The sequence below is a fragment of the Macaca nemestrina genome, chromosome 6 (genome assembly GCF_043159975.1).
Source record: "Macaca nemestrina isolate mMacNem1 chromosome 6, mMacNem.hap1, whole genome shotgun sequence".
NCBI lineage: Eukaryota > Metazoa > Chordata > Mammalia > Primates > Cercopithecidae > Macaca > Macaca nemestrina.
In genome coordinates this window covers 33628020-33648059 of record NC_092130.1, presented here as the reverse complement: position 1 = coordinate 33648059, position 20040 = coordinate 33628020, and the positions used below count along the sequence as shown (strand labels likewise).

General features: G+C 39.7%; 1 long non-coding RNA gene across 4 annotated transcripts in view; it reads left to right on the top strand.

The window, feature by feature from the left end:
- LOC139363744 (uncharacterized) overlaps window positions 1-20040 on the top strand; it is a 47064-nt gene that overhangs the window by 14051 nt on the left and 12973 nt on the right. For 2 of the 4 annotated variants that reach the window (XR_011624596.1, XR_011624599.1), the window contains exon 4: window positions 7438-7668. The exons of 1 other annotated variant lie outside the window; for it this stretch is intronic. This is a non-coding gene — a long non-coding RNA (uncharacterized lncRNA). Of the gene's footprint in view, window positions 1-4424; window positions 4621-7437; window positions 7669-20040 lie in introns of those variants that run through there. One more of the 4 variants, XR_011624598.1, reaches the window with a different exon arrangement.

The window sequence follows — 20040 nt, the reverse complement described above, 5'->3', positions numbered from 1 at the left end:
TCATTAAGGCGAAACATTTACAGAAATCATTTAGAGAGAAGCACTTTGCTCTCATTCACTCAACAAACATTTATCAGGAGCCCACTGTGTGCCTGGCACTGAGCCATGCATACCTGTTTAGTAGCTCTTGCAACAACCTTGTAGGATAGGTAGGTACTGCTCTCCCATTCTCATAGATGGGGCCAAGTAATATGTAAAAATAACAATAATTATTAAGGTTAACAGGAACACTACTAATATAGGATGTAGAGATATGCATACTCACACAGCAGGCTCTGTGTGAAGAACTTTACATGCATTAACTCATTTAACCCTCACAATAAAACCATAAGGTGGATGTCATTATTACCACCCCCATTTTACAGATGAGGAAACTGAGCCACTGGAAGCTTATGTTAACCCAGTTAGCCTTTGGCAGAACCAGCCTTCTAACATGGACAGTCTCACTTGAGAGCTTTTTGCTATAAACCACTCAACTTTACTACCTCTAGATACTATTTACTGAAGACCTGCTATATGTTAGGTACTATCTTAGGGCTTTTACAACATTAGATTTTAATGACATTTACACCATATGCAGTGGGTGCTATTATTGCCAGACAAGAAAACCAAAGCCTAGAAACATTAAGTAACTTGTTGAAGTCACAAAGAGAGTCAGTAAGACTTAGGCTAGGGCTTACTTAACTCAGGTCTGCGGGGCTACAAAGGCCACTTTCTGCTTACTGAGTTATCTGCTGATGAATGAGAGAAAAAATGAGTGTTGGAAACTCAATAGCTTCTCAAAGCTGCCCCAGGAAACAAACTAAAAGTCAGAAGAGGGGGTAGCCTGGCTGCTTTGCACAGCACAGTTCAGCCCAGTCCAGAAAAGGGGAAGCTAAAAAATATGCTACAAAGAATGAGAAAACAGCTTCATCTAACAGAAGTAGGTGAAAGATGTTAGAAATCTTACTGCCTGACTGGTTTTTCTGGCTCAAGTTCAAAGAGAAATGACTGACAAGCAGGTGGGTTGCCCACAGTATAAACAATAATAAAAAAGCCCACAACGCTGAACATCTGAAATTTTTTGCAATGTTGCACAATCAGGTTAGTGCCTGATACATAGTGTGAAACACAATTATATACAGTACCAGTGTTGAAGAAACCCAGTTTGACATGGTTCTTGTGATAGAATATAATTACTAAGTTTGGCCATTTCTTTTGATTAAAAAACATATTTTCTTTGACTTCTTTCTTGTCTGCTGCCACTAACTAAACATGAACAGGTCCTTGCTCCTCTTTGTGCTTCTCTGCCTGGGACCATCCTCATCTCAGTCTCCCCTTTCGTCTGGCTAATCTCTATTCATCCTCGATCCTCAGATTTGTCATCTCTTCCTCGACTTTCCTATTCTGGGTTAGATGCCCATTTTAAGAACAATGTATATTTCCTCCTATTATAGCATTTACTACACCATAAGATAACTGTTTATTTGTTGGTCTCCTCATTGAGAGAGCATATGTTGGTTACCACTGTATTCCCAGTGTATGAGTATGGTACATAATAAGTGTTCAATAAATATTTAATTGACTGGATGAATGGGAGTGAACCTCATAACATCCTCTTGTTGGTCTCCCTGTTTGAAACCTCTCACCTCCACACTTTGTGCTACATCCCATCAGTCATTCATCTTTCCTTTAAACTTTCATAGTGTCATTTAAAAAAAAATCACTTCCCTTTGAATACTCACATAAAAGTTGGAATACTGATAATCTCTGGGCAAGAGAGAATTAAGTAAGAGTGGGCAAAAGAAAATCTTACGGAGTCCTAAAAGTATCCTATACCTTTATGTGGGTATGGGTGACATGGTTGTATACATGTATAAAAGCTGAATACAAAAGAATAATGCTCCTTACTGTAAGTAGTTAACATCTCAGAATAAACACACGAATCCTTTGAAAGGTCACTTGCGTTGATAGGATAAAATCCAACCTCCTTGCCCCAGTTTTCATGGTTCTTTACTGATTGGACCAATGGTCAATGTACTTGTTCAAACTCACTTTTCTGACAAAGGGCTAATATCCAGAACCTACAAAGAACTCAAACAAATTTACAAGAAAAAAACAAACAAACAACCCCATCAAAAAGTGGGCAAAGGATATGAACAGACATTTCTCAAAAGAAGACATTCATACAGCCAACAGACACATGAAAAAATGCTCATCATCACTGGCCATCAGAGAAATGCAAATCAAAACCACAATGAGATACCATCTCACACCAGTTAGAATGGCGATCATTAAAAAGTCAGGAAACAACAGGTGCTGGAGAGGATGTGGAGAAATAGGAACACTTTTACACTGTTGGTGGGACTGTAAACTAGTTCAACCATTATGGAAAACAGTATGGCGATTCCTCAAGGATGTAGAACTAGATGTACCATATGACCCAGCCATCCCATTACTGGGGATATACCCAACGGATTATAAATCATGCTGCTATAAAGACACATGCACACGTATGTTCATTGCAGCACTATTCACAATAGCAAAGACTTGGAATCAACCCAAATGTCCATCAGTGACAGACTGGATTAAGAAAATGTGGCACATATACACCACAGAATACTATGCAGCCATAAAAAGGATGAGTTTGTGTCCTTTGTAGGGACATGGATGCAGCTGGAAACCATCATTCTTAGCAAACTATCACAAGAACAGAAAACCAAACACCGCATGTTCTCACTCATAGGTGGGAACTGAACAATGAGATCACTTGGACTCGGGAAGGGGAACATCACACACCGGGGCCTATCATGGGGAGGGGGGAGGGGGGAGGGATTGCATTGGGAGTTATACCTGATGTAAATGACGAGTTGATGGGTGCTGACGAGTTGATGGGTGCAGCACACCAACATGGCACAAGTATACATATGTAACAAACCTGCACGTTATGCACATGTACCCTAGAACTTAAAGTATAATAATAATAAATAAATTTAAAACAAAACAAAACAAAACAAAAAAAAACACATGCCTTGATCTTCTAACAGGTCCTGAAACCCCTCTCACTCATTCCCATCTCTGTGTTTAAAATCATGTTTTCTTTCCCTAAATGTTCATTTCTCTTCCTCCCACCTTCCAGAAGCTCCTCCCCGTCTTGGAGGGCCAGGACAAATTCATCCACACAAACTCAACAGATCCACAAATCTCATTAATCCCTTTTTTCTTTGAACCTTTGACTATTTTGTCTGTTTCATTCATTCGTGCCAACATTTCCTGAGGACTGTAAGTTCCTTGAAAGCAGGGATGTTATCTTATTTTCAACTTTTATATTTAGGACAGTGCCTGGTACAATGGTAGATTCTCAATTTATATCTGTTGTGAAGATACCAAGGTCCTACTTACGTGTCCAGATCCCGGGCAGTTATAAGCCTGTACAGAGATTAAAAAGGCAGGTTGTCTATGTCCTTGATAATGAAAACATAGTGGTGTTGTTAAGCCCATGGACTGAGGATTCCCACATGATTTCAATTCCAGGTTTTGCAACTCACTGGCTCTGCGATCCAGTGTATTCGATGGCATCCCCAAAACTCAATTTCTTCATTTGTAAAATGGGGACTCTCATAGAGTTTTTTTGAGGGTTACATGAGAATATAAACATTTATTTTATTAGTGAGCTTTTATTGTTGCTTTGCTAAATAATACACAATAGCACCCAAATAAAAGCTTATGCTCTTGATGTTATAATGCAAAGAATTCAGCATAGTGATCGACTCACAGGGAAAACTGAACACATGGTAGCTATTCTTGTCAGAGCTATTATAATACAATGTATAGTTGCAGTGAGAAAAATCTATAAATTAGGAGGTAAAAATGTAGAAAGCAAGAAGAGTGGGCTCATTGTTAGATATATACATGTGCACACAAACACAGAGTGAATCTAATCTACAAGAAGTTCCTTAGGGAAATTCCATCACATCCCATTAACACGGTCCCAAAGGCAGGAGCTGCGCTGATCTTGACATATTTAATATCTTTGAAAAAATTCTGAAACCATAATCATCTCAAAATGGTATACAAACGCAAGTCTATCTGGGAGTTACATGCAAACGCCTTGTACCTTAGTTCTAGCTCACATAATTCTTTAATCATCACAATTCCTAGTGCTTCTCTTCAAACTTTTGACCTTAATAGGATTATTGACAGTTAGGAAAGGGAGAACACTGCTCAATAGGGGTTTGACAGTCAGGAAGGGAGAACACTGAGGAACAAGTTCTCAGTGTGCTTTTACACACTCATTTAAAAGACAACAGTTTCATAATTCTAATTCATATATACTTCTATTCATGTAATCAATAATTCATAGAAATTCTTCAGCAACATTTTTAGTGACAACAGAAAGGGTAAAATATTTCTTCTCTTCCCTTTGCCTTCCTTTCTTCACTTAGTCATGCCTGGAGCCTGGAGAGCACAGAATTTCAAGAAAACAGTTTCCATGGTGATTCTTCCTTTGAGTACCCGACTGTATTTTGCTCTTTCTGGAGTGAATTAATGCTTCTTATTGCTTTCATGCTAAATATATTGCAGATTAGATTTGATTTCCTCTGCAGTGATGTAGTTTTATTGCGAAAATGGAAAGTAAAAACACAGCATGAAGAAACTATGTATTTCTGCCACTACGCTATCAGAAGGCAGGAAAAAAACCCATTTTAGAAAAAAATAACCAGCCATAGGGAAATGGATGCAAGTATCTGGAAGCTAGGATATGCATGCATGCACCTAAATGTTGGAAAGCCTGCCTTAGGAGATAATGATCTTAATTCTTCTATATGTTGAAGGTGTTATAAGTTGACCATAAAACACTGAGTTACAAGACATGCTGATTTTTAGTGTACTATCCTCTTCTCAGCACAGAAAATATAGATCATATAGAACAAAGAAATCTTCAAACCCACAATATGGCACTTACTTTATATTTTATTAAGGAGAGCTTTGTTTCCTATTAAAGCTAAATAACTGGCCTTCTTTGACTTGTTAAAATAGTTACATGACCTTCCTAAGATTCCCATAGCAACGTGCATTTCCTGACAGAACTTATCACATGTACTTACTATCCATTATGCCCATCTTCCTCACTAGACTCTAGAAGGGCAGGGCCCATGTCTGTCCTGTTCACTGTTGTACCCTTGTGCCTAGCATGGCACATGGGAAGCTGAAAATTATAAGAAAACTATGAAAGCTGACTCTAAGGCACTGAGGACTTTCTTGTAAAGCATCAGTGGGCTGGTGTGTTGGATAGAGATGGAATCTCATATACATTATAAATACTGAAATCTTAGCAGCAGCTATTGGTTTTGCTAGTCCTACCTGGAGCCTTGATCATTACTTGTCTTCAAGGCATTAAAGGGTTAAAGGGAAGAATCCATCATGCCAGAGGAGGAGGAACAAAAAGCAGGCACCATCCTGTGAAGCCTCCTTTTCCACCACTGCATTCCCACCCCCAGAGCCTGGAGCCAAGCACTTACTAGGTGCCAAACAAGCAGGAAGAAAACCAGGATTTTGGCCAATTTAAGCCAACTAGGGAGTATTCAGCATCTATGACAAACTAGATATGACTGTCCTAGGTGCTGCTGAGGATGAAGAGTGGAACACAGGACTTTTTGGCCCTAGTGAGTTTATAGTCTCTTTGGGGATAGTGCAGAAGGGGAGTATGGCCAAGTATAAACATGCACACATACCCTGATTATTAACAATAGTGACAATTAATATTTGTTGAACAACCCATTAGGCATTCTTCTAAGCACCATGTATGCACGAACTCACTTGATCCTCATAGCAAATCCTATTATTTTCATTTGACATACAAAGAAATTGAGACTTTGAAAGGCTAGGTAACTTGCCTAACACTCTAAAACCAATTAGTAGTGGAGCTAAGATTCAAACCCACACAGTCTAGTCCTTGAGTCAATATCTTAACAACAAAACCATTCTGAATCTCAGGCTCGTGGGATCTGATCTGAGAAATCTACTTTACAAAGGATTTCCTATAGTCTCTTTTGCTGTATAAATTATCAAAAGTTGGTTATGTTTATAAATGCTTCTGGGGAATCATCAGGATGCATAGAGGGCCATATACAGTTCTAGATTTCAAGAGGAAACCCAGTTCTGTGGCTATGTAAATGTTAGATTTGAATGGCTCTGTAACTAGGATACACACCATGATGAGATTTCTCGTGGTTCAAGGAGGCGTTCCCATAAGAAGGGACAACTGAAGAATTGCTGAATGCTAGGTTTCATCCTATAGAACAGACACACTCTAGTGTTTTGACGCCCTCTACAAAGGGGTTCTTTTGGAACTTCATTTTCTAAACTACCCTTCAGGAAATTCAAAATTGCTCAGCTGTATGCTGAATTTGATTCCATAGAAAACAGTGACAAGAACAAGGTCTCATTGTATTAGCTCATAGATATTTCCATTCATTCCAGAGTGTGGATTCCTACAGCTATGTTAAACATTTATTTGAAAAAAAAAAAAAGGACAGGAAGGATGTGGATGAAGTCTTAAAGGGTAGGATTATGAGAGGTTTTTTTTATTTAAAAATTTTATTTTTAATTGATGAATAATAATTGTACATATTTATGGGGTACAATGTGATATTTCAATATATATTTACATTGCAGATAGATTAAATAAAACTAATTGGCATAACTATTACCTCATATTTATCACTTTTTGTGGTGAGAATATTTTAAAATCTACTCTTTTAAGTGAAATAATAAACACTGGAGACTCTAGAAGGTAGGAAGGTAAAATGGGATGAGGGATGGACTATTACCTATCAGGTACAATGTACTCTATTTAGATGAGTGCACTAACAGCCCGGACTTCACCACTAGGCAATATATCCATGGAAGACAACTGCACTTGTACCCCTAAGTCCAAAAATAAAAAGTTTTTAAAAATTATAAAAAATAAAATACCCAAAATCTACTTTTTCAGCAATTTTGAAATATATAATACATTATTATTAACTGTAGTCACCAAGTTGTGCAGATCTCTAAAACTTATTCTTCTTGTCTAATTGAAATGTTATATGCTTTGAATAACATCTTCCCATACCCAGTTGCTCCCCATTCACCTATCTCAACCCCCAACTCTGACAACCAGCCCCTGGTAACCACCATTTTACTTTATACTTCTATGAGTTTGACTTTTTTTAGATTCACATATAAGTGAGATCATGCAGTATTTGTGTGCTTGGATGGAGTTTAAAATTTTACTTTTGCTCTTTTGAGATAATTCTATTTCTCAGTTTTCTGTAATAAGCATGTATAATTTTAAATACCACAAAGTAACTCACTTTAAAAAAACTGTTTTATTTTCTCTGAATATGATTGCCAGGGAAACACTTACTCTTTTTTTTTTTTTTTTTTTTTTTTTTTTTTTTTTTTTTTTTTTAGATGCAATGATTCCCCAACCAAAGGAAAGCAAGGACAGAGAATGGAGAGATACCAATGTAGCAAATGTTACCTATGAGAGCTCAGAATCATGAAGGGGGAAAATATTTTCTTCTCAGTATTATCCATTCCACTGTGTGACTCCTATAAACAGAATATTTTTAAATAAGACCTTTCCCCCATCTTTAGTAATAAGAGGGATTATCGCTTATTAAGCAGCAAAAACATTGAATAGGTGTGAACTTCCTAGAGACTTTTTCTCCCAGAAGAGAGAATGGGCTCAGAGATTATGTTCTTTACACACTCAGAGTCACAGAGTTAACAGATCTCCATGGGTCTGCTGTACTCCACATCCTGTAGGTTAATACTTTGCTCTCCTGTCTTCATGTGGAGCAAAGTAATACTCCAACAGTTGGGAAGTGATATGGTTTGGCTGTGTCCCCACTGAAATCTCAACTAGAATTGTATGTCCTAGAATTCCCACATGTTGTATGAGGGACCCGGGGCGGGGGGTTAATTGAATCATGGGGACCAGTCTTTCCCATACTATTCTTGTGATAGTGAATAAGTCTCATGAGATCTGATGCATTTATCAGGGGTATCCACTTTTGCTTCTTCCTCATTTTCTTTTGCCACTACCATGTAAGAAGTGCCTTTGCCTACTACCATGATTCTGAGGCCTCCCCAGCCATGTGGAACTATATAAGTCCAATGAAACCTCTTTTTCTTTCCAGTCTCGGGTGTGTCCTTATCAGCAGCATGAAAACAGACTAATACAGTAAACTGGTACCAGGAGTGGGGTGTTGCTGATGAGATACCCAAAAATGTGGAAGCAACTTTGGAACTGGGTAACAGACAGACATTGGAACAGTTTGAAGGGCTCAGAAGAAAACAGGAAAATGGGAAAGTTTAGAACTTCCTAGAGACTTGTTGAATGGCTGTGCCCAAAATGCTGACAGTGATATGGACAATAAAATCCAGGCTGAGGTGGTCTCAGATGGAAATGAGGAACCTGTTGGGAACTGGAGCAAAGGTAACTCTTGTTAAGTTTTAGCAAAGAGACTGGCGGCATTTTGCCTCTGACCTAGAGATTTGTGAAACTTTGAACTTGAGAGAGATAATTTAGGGTATCTGGCAAAAGAAATGTCTAAGCAGCAAAGCATTCAAGAGGTGATGTCAGTACTGTTAAAGGCATTTAGTTTTAAGAGGGAAACAGAACATAAAAGTTCAGAAAATCTGCAGCCTGATTATGCAAAAACCCATTTTCTGGGGGAAAAATTCAAGCTGGCTGCAGAAATTTGCATAAGTAGCAGGAGCCTAATGTTAATCCCCAAGACCATGGGGAAAATGTCTCTAGGCCATGTTAGAGACCTTTGTGGCAGCCCCTCCCATCACGGGCCCAGAGGCCCAGGAAGAAAAAGTGGTTTAAAGGACTGGGCCCAGGTCCTCATGCTATGTGCAGTTTAGGGACTTGGTGCCCTTGTATCCCAGCTGCTCCAGCTGTGGCTGAAAGGGGCCAATATACAGCTCAGGCTGTGGTTTCAGAGGGTGAAAGCCTCAAACCTTGGCAGCTTCCATGTGGTATTGAGCCTGTGGGTACACATAAGTGAAGATCTGAGGTTTGGGAATCTCCACCTAGATTTCAGAAGATGTATGCAAATGCCTGCATGCCCAGGCAAAAGTTTGCTGCAGGGGCAGGGCCCTCATGGGAAACCTCTGCTAGGGCAGTGTGGGAGGGAAATGTGGGGTTGGAGCCCCCACACAGAGTCCCTACTGGGGTACTGCCTAGTGAAGCTGTGAGAAGAGGGCCACCGTCCTCTAGACCACAGAATGGTAGATCCACTGACAGCTTGCACTGTGTGCCTGGAAAAGCTGCAGGCATTCAATGCCAGCCCATGAAAGCAGCCAGGAGGGAGGCTATATTCTGCAAAGCCACAGGGGCGGAGCTGCCTAAGACTCTTACATCAGTGTAACCTGGATGTGAGACCTGGAGTCAAAGAAGATCATTTTGGAGCCTTAACATTTGACTGCCCCTCTGGATTTCAGACTTGCGTAGGCCCTGTTACTCGTTTGTTTTGGCCAGTTTCTTACATTTTGAATGGCTGTATTTACCCAATACCTGTACCCCCATTGTATCTAGGAAATAACTAGCTTGCTTTTGATTTTAAAGGCTCATAGGCAGAAGGGACTTACATTGTCTCAGATGAGACTTTGGACTGTGGACTTTTGGGTTAATGCTGAAATGAATTAAGACTTTGGGGGACTATTGGGGAGGCATGATTGGTTTTGAAATGTGAAGACATGATATTTGGAGGGTTCATGGGCAGAATGATATGGTTTGGCTGTGTCCCCACCAAATCTCAACTTGAACTGTATCTCCCAGAATTCCCACATGTTGTGGGAGGGACCCAGGGGGAGGTAATTGAATCATGAGGGCTAGTCTTTCCGTGCTATTCTCATGATAGTGAATAAGTCTCATGAGAGCTGATGGGTTTTTCAGAGGTTTTCACTTTTGCTTCTTCCTCATTTTCTCTTGCTGCCACCATGTAAGAAGTGCCTTTCACCTCCCAACATGATTCTGAGGCCTCCCTGGACATGTGGAACTATAAGTCCAATTAAACCTTTTTCTTCCCAGTCTTGAGTATGTCTTTATCATCAGCATAAAAATGGACTAATACAGGGAGATTATACTTATGTCATTAAAAAGACAGGTGGTCAGGGAAGCCTGAATGGGCATGAGGAGTCTGACCAGGAAATGTAGCCAAAAGATATTCTCTGCATTCCAAGAAGAAACTGATGAGGCCTTTGAGGCTCACAGTAGAAAGGGTTAGAGAGGAAGATTCAGCCATGTACGAGGTGTGAGTTTGGAAAGAAAAGCACAGATTAGATGTATCTTCCTGCTGAAGCTACATACAACACACCAGCTGACTCCTTTTCCAATCTATGCTCTATCAGCTAATCCAACAATCATATTTTGATATTCTTCTCATAAATAAAATATTGCATGTGTCACAAAGACATGCCTGACAGGAGACTGTAATCCAAGTAAGTTAGAATGAATGGAGACAAAAATGGGATGTTTTCAGGTATATACAATTATTGCCAGTTAGGCACTTAAAATGGCTGCAAAATCTGTGGTACTGCTGGGTACCTGATGCTTGCTGCAGCCTCAGGACTCTGATGCCTGGACTTTTTCAGGGTCTTATAGTATCCATTGGCTTTCTGCTTATAGTGCTAATGAAAAATTAAAATTATTTTTCAAGAGACCTTAACTATACTGTACTATGAGTACTTTATGTGGCAGAGAGAAGGCCAACTTGCATTTCTGTATATGTTTCTCCTCTCCCTCTTCATTTTCCATGGCTTCCTGTAGAGTTTAACTGAGTAATTAAGAGCTTGGGCTTTGAAGTCAGATGGATCTGAGAGTCAAAGCACATTTCTGCCATCTATTAGCTTCAAAACCTTGGGAGAGTCAGTCACCCTCATTCTCAATTTCCTCCTCTGTACAACAGTGAAGAAAATCTTTCCGCTTTTCATGAAGGAGGTGTGCAGATGAAATGAGATAATGCAAATAAAGGAGTTAGCACACTGCCTGGCATCTGATAAATCCTCAATAAGTTTTAGGAAAACAACATGACACAACTGACAAGAATTTGGACAGAATAGGTATGTTCATTGAATTTTTTGTGTGTGTCTTTCCTCTATGAGAAGTTTGCCATCTCATCATGAGGTCATATTAATTTCTCTATCTATATTGTTGGCTATAGCCTTTCTTTTTGACCCGAAAGTTAGAAGCATAAATATCTCCCACTAACTTGATGATTAAGATAAGGTCCAGGAACTCCTTCTCCGTTTATGGTTTAAAAACAACCTTCTGAAGAGATTTTTGATGGATTGCAGGGATATTTATGGCTCAGGCCTCCTGGCAGAGTCCTTGATGCTGACTCATTCATTACCCCAAGAAAGGAGGAGGCAGTTGAAATCATCACTCATTTATTCTGCTTCTCACTTATGGTGAAAGGTCAAAGGTAAGTCACTCCGCATAGGGCTGAGTATGAGAATCAGAATTTCAATAACTTCTTTTGACCACAAGAGAAAACAGTATTTGTAATACACATACATTCATAAAAATGTTTGCAAGGACCTCTTTAATACAAGTGCTACAGCACTGAAAAATGATAATATTTAGTCTGAAGCCTCAGGCTTCCAGCTGCTAATACACAGAAACTATGGTTTTTCCACAGAGCAAGTGAAAACCAAGTGACAGCTGATGGAAAGGGAGGATGGACAAAAATAGAAAGGAGGCATGATTTGGAATTTCCACAGTGACTATGGCCTTGAAATCAGGAACAAAGGGCAATCTTGCAGAGGTATAAGAGGAAATATAAAGGTTTTGTAAAACAAACCTGGAAGTGAATTCCCGTTGAAACCATGCTCATGGTAAAACATATTTTTACCACAAACAATAACAGCATTAATAGCACTGTGGCCATCAGACTATATTAGGCAACAAATACAACATCAATAAAATTTTACTGTATGTAAAAAGCCTAGGAATATGCAAATCAATAGAAGAGGAAATACTAATAAGGAACAAGTATTTGAGTACTTTGTGTCAGGTGCTCAGTTACAAACTCTAAAAGCATTCTTTCATTTACCCCTCAAACAGCACTATGAGATTGATTCTACTTCCATATAGACTCTGTAGCTGGGGCACTCCAGGTTTACAGATGTTATACAACTTGTTCAAGACCACACAGTTAGTGAAGGAGACCAATTCTAAAGCCCATCTTCTGCTATTGCTGCTTCAGCAAAGTTGTGTTGGAAACAATGCTATCTATATGCTATAAATTACTGATACACACTCACTGTGAAAATTATTTTTACATACTCAACATTACTCTTGGCTCTAGCTACAGGATATAAGAGAGAATACGGGCCAAATTTGGACTTCTAGGTTACCATGAACTCTCAGCATCACTTCCTTTACAAATGTAAATCAGTGGGAGGTGCTGTTCCCACAATCTGGTTACTCATTCTACCCTAAATATGCAGTAACCCACTCAGTGCAAGTTATGTGGGAACATGGGATAAAACTTCCAGTATTTCCAAAGTACAGGGCTGGGTGGTCAAAAAGTAATGGCAGTATGGGATTGCTAAAGGTTAGTTGGGGCAATGCCAACATAAATAGTTTTGCAAGATATAAAATTAATTGGGGGTGAGGGGCTTCTTCCAGTTTCAACATAGCAGATACTCCAACAGAGCTACCCTTGGCCCATATTTTAAATAAATGAATAAACTTTCTAATTGTAAATATTCTAAGTAAGTGAATAGAAGGCTACCCATAAACATCTGGCTTTCAGTAAGAAGCATGTGAACTAATACAAGTAGATTTGCTAAAGCTTGAGACCAGAGAGATAAGATGACAGGACACGGAATTCCCATGTTAAAGTTGTTCTAAGCTTGGGCCAGAGCTTTATACAAAACTTCCCTCAAAGTCTAGAATTAGCAACCAGTTTGAGAAGGCCATAAGTAGATCTGGGGCAAGGAAAACAAAACCACACACAGACACACACACACACACAGAGACACATACACACACGTCATTTATATGGTAGCATAGGCTGTAATTACTATCATGGGTGAATTCAGCTTACCAGGACCCTACTCAAGGTCTTTGCAATATACAAGCTGGAAAGTACTGATTTTGTATTGAATTTGATTCATGACAGTAATAGCAGCAGTAGTAGTAGTGGTGGTGGTAGTAATAGTAAACAATAATAACAGCAGTAGTAGTAGCAGTGGTGGTAGTAATAGTAGTGGTAGTAATAACAGCTAACATTTATTGAGCATTTCCAGGAATTGTTTTAAGCGATTTACATATATTACCTCATAGGGTTGTTGTGAAGATAAAATGAGTTAGGTTTTTTTTTTTTTTTTTTTTTTTTTTTGAGACAAGGTCTCACTCTGTTGCTCAGGCCAGAGCACAGTGGCATGATCACAGCTCACTGCAGCCTTACCCTCCCTGGCTCAAGCAGATCCTCCCACCTTAGCCTCCCAAGTAGCTGGGACTACAGATGCATGCCACCATACCTGGCTAATGTTTTTATTTTCCTGTAGAGATGGGGCCTCCCTACGTTGGCTAGGCTGGTCTTGAACTCCTGGGCTCAAGAATTCCTCCTGCCTTGGCCTCCCAATGTGCTGGGATTACAGGTATGAGCCTGGCCATTAGCCATTTTTAACAGATGGAGAAACTGTGTTAAATGCCCTATATAAAAGATCTCATTCAGTTCTCACAATTACCTATCTACTTTATTATTCCCACTTTGCAGGTGAGGAAACTGAGGCACAGACTGGTTACTTATGGTCCTACAACTCAATAGGTTAAAGAACTGGAATTCACTTCCAGGTCTGCTTGATTTCAAAGCTCATGTTACATTACAGTTTTGGTACCAGTATTACCCCTCATCCTGGCCATGTTCCAGACACCCCACCCCCTGGCCATGCTTCTCTCTCCCACTCTGCCTGTCCTCGTGAGATTGAGATGCAGCATATTTCAAACTGAGACCCTCTGCTGTCAAATGGGATAAAATCAATGTCTACCTCAAAGTGCTGGTGTGGCAACCAAATCCTATAATGTATAGAGAGGATTTGCATGGTACTTCCCATATAAAGACCTGATGATATTTATGTTTTGGAATTCTATTAGACTGGTGCAAAAGTAATCGCAGTTTTTGCAATTACTTTTAATGGCAAAAGCTACAATTACTTTTGCACCAACCTAAATCGCCACTTTCATTACCTTCCCCTCTCCCTGCCAATAGCATTCCTTCCAGGGATCAGAAGGAAGCTGAGGATGAATTTCTCTAGGAGAAGAAGTAAGAAGGCCAAGGGTTAATGTGTAAGAGATGAACTGAGCTAGATGAGAGGAAAAGGAAAGGTGGAATTGCTTTGAATTTCATTGGTAGGAACCCCGATCTTTTTTATTATTTGTATAAATCACTTGGCTGTGAAGACACCACAGGCCAAGCCTCCGAGTGTGCCGATGATAATAAATTGGGTAGCACAATAAATAATGGGTAAAACCAGGCTGCCAAATGAAGAAGGATTTAGATCATTTAAATCCCAGGCTATGAGTTGTCAAATCCAGTTTAATACTGATAAGTGTGGGATAATAACTCTTAGCAAACAGTCCCCTCCCACCAAAACCCCCCACTACAATCCTTCCACTCTCTTCTCCCACCCCTTGCAAACAGAGAGAGAACCCTGAGGGGATTTGCAGAATGAAAAGGGATGGTATATACTGACCAGATATGAGCCCAGGTTATTACATAATAATCCCAGATGCCTCAGCTTGGGCTGAGAGCAAACAGGAAGAGCTAATAGAATGCTGCAAGGTTCGATTAGCTGCAAAGGAGATTCTAAATCAGAGCAGGTTTTATACGATTAAATTGGATGGGGGAAAAAAGAGTCTCACACTCGGGTATAATGGAAAAGTGGAAAGCATAAGGGAAATATAAAACCATGGACATTGCTGGAATGGCTATGGAGTGGCCTGAGGGTAGAGTCAACGCTGAGGGACACTTGTCAAAACAAGAGACAACTTAGTCAGCAGTTCTCAGTAGCTGTGACTGTTCTTACAAGACACACACCCACATTTAGAGGTATAGCAGCAGGATCCTACCTGATGACACTGAAATTTCAGGAATAAAGAGTCATCCATTGCTTCATTTGATGATGATGATCTATTTCATTCATTCAACAAGCATTTATTGAATACCAAATATGTGGTGGGCATTATTATTTATGATTACATAAAACAGGCTGTGATGGTGACTGATATACTTTGGCTGTGCCCCCACCCAAATCTCATCTTGAATTGTAGTTCCCATAATCCACACGTGTTATGGGAGGGACCAGGTGGAGATAATTGAATCATGGGGGCAGTTTCCCCCATCCTGTTCTTGTGATAGTGAGTTAGTTCTCATGAGATCTGATGGTTTCATAAGCAGCTTTTCCCTTCACTGTGCACTCATTATTCTCCTTCCTGCCTCCATGTGAAGAAGGATGTGTTTGTTTCCCCTTTTGGCATGATTTTAAGTTTCCTGAGGCCTCCCCAGCCATGCTGAACTGTGAGTCAATTAAACCTCTTTCCTTATAAGTTACCCAGTCTTGGGTATGTCTTTATTAGCAGTATGAGAACAGACTAATAGAGTGACAATAACTAACAACTGGGTGTTATGCCCTGCCACATGTTTTACATGCATTTGCTTCTTCAGTCATCACAGAAATCTTCTGATCTAGTTATTATTATGAGTAAACTGAGGCCTGGAGAGATAACTAACTTGCCCAAGATCACATAGGAAGGAATGATGCTGACATCCAAACCTCACGTGTCTAAAGCCCATCTGCTTTAACATGCTTCCAAATGAAGAAGTGAATCATAGCAGCCATCGTAAGGCTTGAGGACATCTCTGCCGGCTTCCTCCCAGCCCCCAGTACCACCCCCTTTCCTAGGTGTGTACATGGGTACATTCCACAATTGGTATTTGAACTAAAGTGAATGAGAATGTTCTGACTCTGGTGTAATCTGGTAATTACTGTTAATACCACCATGAGGGCATGAAAGCAGCTTTGCTTTCATGCAGCTTTGTGTTTTCATCCCTGCTCAGTCATTACCTAGTGGTATACATTTCTGGATCACCTTTGGCATCTCCAGTTTGTTCTTTTTAGAACCTATAATGTACATTTCCTCTCTAACCCAGGACTGTTGAATAGAAATAATGTGAGCCATATATAATTTTTAATTTTCCAATGATAACATTTAAAACATAAAACAGGTAAAATTAATCATATACAGCATTTTATTTAACTCAATTTATTGAAATATTATCCTTTTAACATGTAATGAATATAAAATATTACTGAGTTATTTTACTGTCTTTTTTTTCATGGTAAGTCTTCAAATCCTGGTGTGTATTTTATACTTACATCACATCTCAACTTGGACTAGCCACATTTCAAGGGCTCAATAGCTACTGTGGACTTCATATTGGCAGAGAGCTTTGGCTGCACTGTGAATGTTCATTGACCTGTCCTGATTAAATTATAGGAGCTGTGCCTTCCAGCAGCATTTATTGAGTGTCTACTTCATGCAAAGACCTAGAGTGGGCATTTTGATACATATTATGCTTCATCTTGCCAGTAGCTTTCCAAGAAAACATTGTTGGCCCCAAATTACAGATAAAGAGCCTGAAGAAAGTGATTGGAAGCTCCAAGATTGTAGAGAATATTTACTTTTACCTCTTTAACACTTAGCACATTGCCTTGCACAGAGCATGATTCAACAAATATCTGTGAAATCAACGGAAGGTTACTTGTCAAGCCTGCAAAAGTGGTGGAATTTGAATCAGGTATGCCTGATTTTTAAAGCTTGTACTTTTTGATCCGTTCCACTTTTTTTTGCCACATTATTTCTTGTCAGTGTGTCATAATCCCTAAGTAATATACAGTGATTACACAATGCTTATTTAGTATATAAGCCTTTTATCCCAGTGAAAACATTTATAAATGGGAAACTCTTCAGTCAGGTGTTATATTTATGGGTGTCACCATCTTCTTTCAGGGTATTTGGTTTAACAAATAGTTGTTGGAGGCCAGGTGTGGTGGCTCACACCTGTAGTCCCAGCTACTTGGGATGCTGAGGTGGGAGGATCATTTGAGCCCAGGCACCACTGTACCCAAATAGTTTTTATTTATGTAAAGACAGGGTCTCAACTATGTTGCCCAAGCTGGTCTTGAACACCTGGGTTCAAACAATCCTCTTGCCTTAGCCTCCCAAAGTGTTGGGATTACAAGTGTGAGCCACCGTATTTGGCAAGAAGTGCATCTAAATAGAATTTAGAGAAATCAGGGGAAGCATACTGGAGAAAGCATTCCAGACCTAGTGTTAAAGGACAAATGAGAGTTGGCCTGGCAAAAGGGAAAAGGATGGGGAGGAAAGAATGCCAGGGATGGGGGACAACTCATATAAAGACTCATAAAGCATGGTACATTTGGGGACCAACAGAGATTTCAATGAGATGGAAGCATGGAGTGCCAGGACTGGGCAAAGGAAGGACACATGTTCAGAATATACTAGAGAAGTAAGCTTGAGGTTCATGAGGAAGTTCTTTGTGCATGATAGGAAGAGGATGCATCAAAGATTTTAAGGAAAGAAGTCACAATTATAATTTAAGAACATTTTACTGTAGCCCTGCTGTGTTTCAGGTACTTCTCACATTCCATGATCACTATTTATCCATCTACTTCCATTTCTATCCTGAGATCCTTAAAACAAGGGTTCCTATGTTTCTCTTTGTATCCCCAGTACCCCAATGCAGTGTCTGCTACATAATTGATGCTCAATACTTATTTTAATGAATAATGTCTGTGGGAATCCTTTCTAGACCTGAGGGAATTCAGTCTGCTGAGGACATATTATCAGGGAGTATCCTTAACCTAGATTCCTTGGACCTCTTGAAAATACTTGGAAAAATGTGGGTGCAAATACATGCATTCATTTTAGGAATGAGAGATTATCATTTTCATCAGCTTCTCAAAGGAACCTAAGACCTCACAATGATTACAAAGCACTGAATAAATGGAGATCCTTGGGAAATGTTGGGAGCCCTCTCTAGCTAGAAAAGACTTCTCAGAGGTGAAATGCTAAATGATGGTTCTCACCAAAGGTAGAAAAATGAATAGGTGAAATGTTGATGTGACCTAACTTTTTCCAAGTGAAGGAGGTGTACAAGTGATAAAAGAGAACAGCTCTGTGGTGACAAGATAATGTTTGCAAGAAAAAAGAATTTTGGAGATGGCAATTTCCCTTATGTCTCCTAAGTTATTAAGAGCACCTGGTAGCTACCCAGACTTTAAAGAAGAGTGCTCCAGGTAGAGGTGTAAATAAGGAGCTTTGAAACCACCGTGGGAAGAGGCTGTTGTAAATGAAGAACTCTTGGAGTCACAGAACTCAAAGAAAAAGTTGTTATCTCTGGAAGAAAAAGGTCTTGTGGAAGCTACCGCTCTCTTTCTTTTCCATAAATTTGGGCCTGCCAAATTAATATTTTTAAATGAGATACACACACACACACACACACACACACACACACACACACAAAGTTCTTGACAGATGCCATTAAAACATAAAACATTTAGGGCAATTCCATCTCAATGCTGAAAAAACTGATGATTTTTACTCACACTGTCTGATTATTTTTTCACAATGAGCATATTTTTTCACAGATGAACATGAAGAAATTTCACTTTGAAAAAATGATGGTAGGATAATAATGCAAAAATTAGTGTTCTAAAAGAAAGGAGATCACAGGAGGGCAGAGTGCTGCTCAAATTATGTCTCATAGGCCACGAAGCTCACAGTCACCAAAGGAACACATTAAAAATGCAGATTCCATCCCAGCTACTCAGGAGGCTGAGGCAGGAGAATCGCTTGAACCCAGAAGGCGGAGGTGGCAGTGAGCTGAGATTGCGCCACTGCACTCCAGCCAAGCGACAGAGCAAGACTCCATCTCAAAAAAAATGCAGATTCCTGGGTCCCACCCCAGTTCTACTGAATCAGATTCTTTAGGAATGGGGATCTAGGCATCTGCAATTTGAAAAATTCCCCAGGTAATTCCTATGTTTATCAGAGAGATTTTGAAAAAACCTAGTTGATAAGGACAGAGCACATGCAGTAAGGAAGATTCTCATCTAGCAGGCAACCCCCCTTTCTCCATGTACATATGTGCCTTGGACACTAACAGAGTACAGGACAGAGATGAGCTTAATACAGCGTCTTAACCTAATGAAAATGATTTTTTCCACCTTCTAAAACATTTTCTTATACATTAAAAAATATACTTATAATCTGAAGTTGGACATGTTGGTGTCAGGGGAAGGTATAAATTATGAGCTGACAGTGCTGCATATTCATACAAATCCTGCCTTTCTAGGAATGGAGGGTGAAACACTCATGGTGTCCTTGTAGGTGTCATACTTCTTGGACACCCAAGGATTTTTCCACTCTCTCACCCCTCTACAGGGCAAATGGGAATCAATAGCTAGGGGTATAATGCGAGGGGCGACTGCCTCTCAGGAGGTGGGGACAGAACTCAGAGCTCTGAGAATCATGCCATCTTAAGAAGGACTGGCTCACCACCTGTTAGGTTTGTGAGAGCTGTCACTCCTGCCTGTGCTGGGAGGCCGGATTCTGATACTGAGAGTACACCATTTTAGGCCACCCAACTTTTAACGTAGTCTATCATGTCATATTTGATAGATCCTTGAATGTCATCCTAAATTATTTTTGAAGCAGAGTAGAATAAAAATATTCTGGTTCAACAGAATATTTTTGGTTTTGACAGATCGATATTAGCCTAGTTTCCAAATATAAACAGGTGAACTGAATGGTGTTTCTATGCTTTTAGGTAAGAAATTATATTTGTGTGTGTAGGAAGACTCATCTGGGTCTGTACCTCACTGGTGATTCTTCATGGAGGTAATGGGATTTCCTTAATCGAACCCATTAGACTATCTTCTTGTAATTATCTCAGGGGCCAATCTGTC